The following is a 7,418-nucleotide window of genomic DNA, read 5'->3' on the forward strand; positions in this document are numbered from 1 at the left end:
AATGGGAACAGTCCAGGGGTAACACACCGGGAACCGCACTGGGAAATGGGAACAGTCCAGGGGTAACGCATTGGGAACCGCACTGGGAAATGGGAATAGTCCAGGGGTAACGCACTGGGAACCGCGCTGGGAAATGGGAACAGTCCAGGGGTAACGCACTGGGAACCGCACAGGGAAATGGGAACTGTCCAGGGTTAACATACTGGGAACCGCACTGAGAAATGGGAATAGTCCAGGAGTAATGCACTGGGAACCGCACTGGGAAATGGGAACAGTTCAGGTGTAATGCACTTGGAAATGGGAACAGTCCAGGCCTAACACACTGGGAAGTGAACTGGGAAATGGGATACTCCAGGGTTAACGCACTGGCAACCGCACTGGGAAATGGCAACAGTCCAGGGATAACCGCACTGGGAAATGGGAACAGTCCAGGGTTAACACACTGGGAACCGCACTGGGAAATGGGAACAGTCCAGGGGTAACACACCGGGAACCGCACTGGGAAATGGGAACAGTCCAGGGGTAACGCAGTGGGAACCGCACTGGGTAATGGGAACAGTCCAGGGGTAACGCACTGGGAACCGCACTGGGAAATGGGAACAGTCCAGGGGTAACGCACTGGGAACCGCACTGGGAAATGGGAACAGTCCAGGGGTAACGCACTGGGAACCGCACTGGGAAATGGGAACAGTCCTGGGTTAACGCACTTGTAACTGTCCTGGGAAATGGGAACAATCCAGGCATAACACACTGGGAAGTGAACTGGGAAATGGGATATTCCAGGGTTAACTCACTGGGAACCGCACTGGGAAATGGGAACAGTCTAGGCATAACGCACTGGGAATTGGGAACAGTCCAGGGTTAACACACCGGGAACCGCACTGGGAAATGGGAACAGTCCAGGGTTAACACACTGGGAACCGCACTGGGAAATGGGAACAGTCCAGGGGTAACACACCGGGAACCGCACTGGGAAATGGGAACAGTCCAGGGGTAACGCAGTGGGAACCGCACTGGGAAATGGGAACAGTCCAGGGGTAACGCACTGGGAACCGCACTGGGAAATGGGAACAGTCCAGGGGTAACGCACTGGGAACCGCACTGGGAAATGGGAACAGTCCTGGGTTAACGCACTTGTAACTGTCCTGGGAAATGGGAACAATCCAGGCATAACACACTGGGAAGTGAACTGGGAAATGGGATATTCCAGGGTTAACTCACTGGGAACCGCACTGGGAAATGGGAACAGTCTAGGCATAACGCACTGGGAATTGGGAACAGTCCAGGGTTAACACACCGGGAACCGCACTGCGAAATGGGAACTGTCCAGGGGTAATGCACTGGGAACCTCACTGGGAAATGGGAACAGTCCAGGGGTAATGCACTGGGAACCGGACTGGAAAATGGGAACAGTCCACGGTTAACGGACTGGGAACGGCACTGGGAAATGGGAACAGTCCAGGGCTAACGCACTGGGAACCGCACTCAGAAATGGGAATATTCCACGGTTAAAACATTGGGGACCGCACTGGGAAATGGGCACAGTCCAGGGGTAACGCACTGGGAATTACACTGGGAAATGGGAACAGTCCAGGGTTAACGCACTGGGAACCGCACTGGGAAATGGGAATAGAGCAGGATTCACGCACTGGGAACTACACTGGGAAATGGGAACAGCCCAGGGTTAATGCACTCAGAATCGCACTGAGAAATGGGAACAGTCCAGGGTTAACACACTGGGAACCGCACTGGGAAATGGGAACAGTCCAGGGTTAACACACTGGGAACCGGACTGGCAAAGGGGAACAGTCCAGGATTAATGCACTGGGAACCGCACTGGGAAATGGGAACAGTCCAGGGTTAACGCACTGGGAACCGCACTGGGAAATGGGAACAGTCCAGGGTTAATACACTGGGAAGTGAACTGGGAAATGGGATATTCCACGGTTATCGCACTGGGAACCGCACTGGGAAATGGGAACAGTACAGGGTTAACGCACTGGGAACCGCACTGGGAAATGGGAACAGTCCAGTGTTAACACACTGGGAACCGCACTGGGAAATGGGAACAGTCCAGGGTTAACACACTGGGAACCGCATTCAGAAATGGGAACAGTCCAGGGTTAACATACTGGGAAATGGGAACAGTCCAGGGTGAACACACTGGGAACCACACTGGGAAATGGGAACAGTCCCGGCCTAACTCACTGGGAAGTGAACAGGGAAATGGGATATTCCAGGGTTAACGCACTGGGAACCGCACTGGGAAATGGGAACAGTCCAGGGAAATCGCACTGGGAAATGGGAACAGTCCAGGGTTAACACACTGGGAACCGCACTGGGAAATGGGAACAGTCCAGGGGTAACACAGTGGGAACCGCACTGGGAAATGGGAACAGTCCAGGGTTAACACAGTGGGAACCGCACTGGGAAATGGGAACAGTCCAGGGTTAACGCACTGGGAACTGTCCTGGGAAATGGGAACAGTCCAGGCCTAACACACTGGGACGTGAACTGGGAAATGGGATATTCCAGGGTTAACTCACTGGGAACCGCACTGGGAAATGGGAACAGTCTAGGGATAACGCACTGGGAAATGGGAACAGTCCAGGGGTAACACACCGGGAACCGCACTGGGAAATGGGAACAGTCCAGGGGTAACGCATTGGGAACCGCACTGGTAAATGGGAATAGTCCAGGGGTAACGCACTGGGAACCGCGCTGGGAAATGGGAACAGTCCAGGGGTAACGCACTGGGAACCGCACAGGGAAATGGGAACTGTCCAGGGTTAACATACTGGGAACCGCACTGGGAAATGGGAATAGTCCAGGAGTAATGCACTGGGAACCGCACTGGGAAATGGGAACAGTTCAGGTGTAATGCACTTGGAAATGGGAACAGTCCAGGCCTAACACACTGGGAAGTGAACTGGGAAATGGGATACTCCAGGGTTAACGCACTGGCAACCGCACTGGGAAATGGCAACAGTCCAGGGATAACCGCACTGGGAAATGGGAACAGTCCAGGGTTAACACACTGGGAACCGCACTGGGAAATGGGAACAGTCCTGGGGTAACACACCGGGAACCGCACTGGGAAATGGGAACAGTCCAGGGGTAACGCAGTGGGAACCGCACTGGGAAATGGGAACAGTCCAGGGGTAATGCACTGGGAACCGCACTGGGAAATGGGAACAGTCCAGGGCTAACGCACTGGGAACCGCACTGGGAAATGGGAACAGTCCAGGGGTAACGCACTGGGAACCGCACTGGGAAATGGGAACAGTCCAGGGTTAACGCACTTGTAACTGTCCTGGGAAATGGGAACAATCCAGGCATAACACACTGGGAAGTGAACAGGGAAATGGGATATTCCAGGGTTAACTCACTGGGAACCGCACTGGGAAATGGGAACAGTCTAGGCATAACGCACTGGGAATTGGGAACAGTCCAGGGTTAACACACCGGGAACCGCACTGGGAAATGGTAACAGTCCAGGGGTAACGCACTGGGAACCGCACTGGGAAATGGGAACAGACCAAGGGTAACGCACTGGGAACCGCACTGGGAAATGGGAACAGTCCAGGGGTAACGCACTGGGAAGCGCACAGGGAAATGGGAACTGTCCAGGGTTAACGCACTGGGAAACGCACTGCGAATTGGGAACAGTCCAGGGGTAATGCACTGGGAACCGCACTGGGAAATGGGAACAGTCCAGGGGTAATGCATTGGGAAATGGGAACAGTCCAGGGTTAACGCACTGGGAAATGGGAACAGTCCATGGTTAACGGACTGGGAACCGCACTGGGAAATGGGAACATCCCAGGGTTAACGCACTGGGAACCGCACTGGGAAATGGGAATAGACCAGGGTTAACGCACTGGGAACTACACTGGGAAATATGAACAGTCCAAGGTTAATGCACTCGGAATCGCACTGGGAAATGGGAACAGTCCAGGGTTAACACAGTGGGAACCGTACTGGGAAATGGGAACAGTCCAAGGATAACACACTGGGAACCACACTGGGAAATGGGAACAGTCCAGGGTTAACGCACTGGGAACCGCACTGGGAAATGGGAACAGTCCAGGGTGAACACACTGGGAACCGCACTGGGAAAAGGGAACAGTCCAGGATTAATGCACTGGGAACCGCACTGGGAAATGGGAACAGTCCAGGGTTAACGCACTGGGAACCGCACTGGGAAATGGGAACCGTCCAGGGTTAACACACTGGGAAGTGAACTGGGAAATGGAATATTCCAGGGTTAACGCACTGGGAACCGCACTGGGAAATGGGAACAGTCCAGGGTTAACGCACTGGGAACCGCACTGGGAAATGGTAACAGTCCAGGGTTAACACACTGGGAACCGCACTGGGAAATGGGAACAGTCCAGGGTTAACACACTGGGAACCGCATTGAGAAATGGGAACAGTCCAGGTTTAACATACTGGGGAATGGGAACAGTCCAGGGTGAACACACTGGGAACCACACTGGGAAATGGGAACAGTCCCGGCCTAACACACTGGGAAGTGAACTGGGAAATGGGATATTCCAGGGCTAACGCACTGGGAACCGCACTGGGAAATGGGAACAGTCCAGGGATAACACACTGGGAAATGGGAACATTCCAGGGTTACCACACTGGGAACCGCACTGGGAAATTGGAACAGTCCCGAGGTAACGCACAGGGAACCACACTGGGAAATGGGAACAGTCCAGGGTTAACGCACTGGGAACTGCACTGGGAAATGGGAACAGTCCAGGGATAACGCACTGGGAATCGCACTGGGAAATGGGAACAGTCCAGGGTTAACACACTGGGAACCGCACTGGGAAATGGGAACCCTCCAGGGTTAGCACACTGGGAACTGCACTGGAAAATGGGAACAGTCCAGGGGTAACGCACTGGGAACCGCACTGGGAAATGGGAACAGTCCAGGGGTAACGCACTGGGAACCGCACTGGGAAATGGGAACAGTCCAGGGGTAACGCACTGGGAACTGCACTGGGAAATGGGAACAGTCCTGGGTTAACGCACTTGTAACTGTCCTGGGAAATGGGAACAATCCAGGCATAACACACTGGGAAGTGAACTGGGAAATGGGATATTCCAGGGTTAACTCACTGGGAACCGCACTGGGAAATGGGAACAGTCTAGTCATAACGCACTGGGAATTGGGAACAGTCCAGGGTTAACACACCGGGAACCGCACTGCGAAATGGGAACTGTCCAGGGGTAATGCACTGGGAACCTCACTGGGAAATGGGAACAGTCCAGGGGTAATGCACTGGGAACCGGACTGGAAAAGGGGAACAGTCCACGGTTAACGGACTGGGAACGGCACTGGGAAATGGGAACAGTCCAGGGCTAACGCACTGGGAACCGCACTGGGAAATGGGAATATTCCACGGTTAAAACATTGGGGACCGCACTGGGAAATGGGCACAGTCCAGGGGTAACGCACTGGGAATTACACTGGGAAATGGGAACAGTCCAGGGTTAACGCACTGGGAACCGCACTGGGAAATGGGAATAGAGCAGGATTCACGCACTGGGAACTACACTGGGAAATGGGAACAGCCCAGGGTTAATGCACTCAGAATCGCACTGAGAAATGGGAACAGTCCAGGGTTAACACACTGGGAACCGCACTGGGAAATGGGAACAGTCCAGGGTTAACACACTGGGAACCGGACTGGCAAAGGGGAACAGTCCAGGATTAATGCACTGGGAACCGCACTGGGAAATGGGAACAGTCCAGGGTTAACGCACTGGGAACCGCACTGGGAAATGGGAACAGTCCAGGGTTAATACACTGGGAAGTGAACTGGGAAATGGGATATTCCACGGTTATCGCACTGGGAACCGCACTGGGAAATGGGAACAGTACAGGGTTAACGCACTGGGAACCGCACTGGGAAATGGGAACAGTCCAGTGTTAACACACTGGGAACCGCACTGGGAAATGGGAACAGTCCAGGGTTAACACACTGGGAACCGCATTCAGAAATGGGAACAGTCCAGGGTTAACATACTGGGAAATGGGAACAGTCCAGGGTGAACACACTGGGAACCACACTGGGAAATGGGAACAGTCCCGGCCTAACTCACTGGGAAGTGAACAGGGAAATGGGATATTCCAGGGTTAACGCACTGGGAACCGCACTGGGAAATGGGAACAGTCCAGGGAAATCGCACTGGGAAATGGGAACAGTCCAGGGTTAACACACTGGGAACCGCACTGGGAAATGGGAACAGTCCAGGGGTAACACAGTGGGAACCGCACTGGGAAATGGGAACAGTCCAGGGTTAACACAGTGGGAACCGCACTGGGAAATGGGAACAGTCCAGGGTTAACGCACTGGGAACTGTCCTGTGAAATGGGAACAGTCCAGGCCTAACACACTGGGACGTGAACTGGGAAATGGGATATTCCATGGTTAACTCACTGGGAACCGCACTGGGAAATGGGAACAGTCTAGGGATAACGCACTGGGAAATGGGAACAGTCCAGGGGTAACACACCGGGAACCGCACTGGGAAATGGGAACAGTCCAGGGGTAACGCATTGGGAACCGCACTGGGAAATGGGAATAGTCCAGGGGTAACGCACTGGGAACCGCGCTGGGAAATGGGAACAGTCCAGGGGGAACGCACTGGGAACCGCACAGGGAAATGGGAACTGTCCAGGGTTAACATACTGGGAACCGCACTGGGAAATGGGAATAGTCCAGGAGTAATGCACTGGGAACCGCACTGGGAAATGGGAACAGTTCAGGTGTAATGCACTTGGAAATGGGAACAGTCCAGGCCTAACACACTGGGAAGTGAACTGGGAAATGGGATACTCCAGGGTTAACGCACTGGCAACCGCACTGGGAAATGGCAACAGTCCAGGGATAACCGCACTGGGAAATGGGAACAGTCCAGGGTTAACACACTGGGAACCGCACTGGGAAATGGGAACAGTCCAGGGGTAACACACCGGGAACCGCACTGGGAAATGGGAACAGTCCAGGGGTAACGCAGTGGGAACCGCACTGGGAAATGGGAACAGTCCAGGGGTAATGCACTGGGAACCGCACTGGGAAATGGGAACAGTCCAGGGGTAACGCACTGGGAACCGCACTGGGAAATGGGAACAGTCCAGGGGTAACGCACTGGGAACCGCACTGGGAAATGGGAACAGTCCAGGGTTAACGCACTTGTAACTGTCCTGGGAAATGGGAACAATCCAGGCATAACACACTGGGAAGTGAACTGGGAAATGGGATATTCCAGGGTTAACTCACTGGGAACCGCACTGGGAAATGGGAACAGTCTAGGCATAACGCACTGGGAATTGGGAACAGTCCAGGGTTAACACACCGGGAACCGCACTGGGAAATGGGAACAGTCCAGGGGTAACGCAC

This window comes from Scyliorhinus torazame, chromosome 19, assembly GCF_047496885.1.
Source record: "Scyliorhinus torazame isolate Kashiwa2021f chromosome 19, sScyTor2.1, whole genome shotgun sequence".
NCBI classification, from domain to species: domain Eukaryota; kingdom Metazoa; phylum Chordata; class Chondrichthyes; order Carcharhiniformes; family Scyliorhinidae; genus Scyliorhinus; species Scyliorhinus torazame.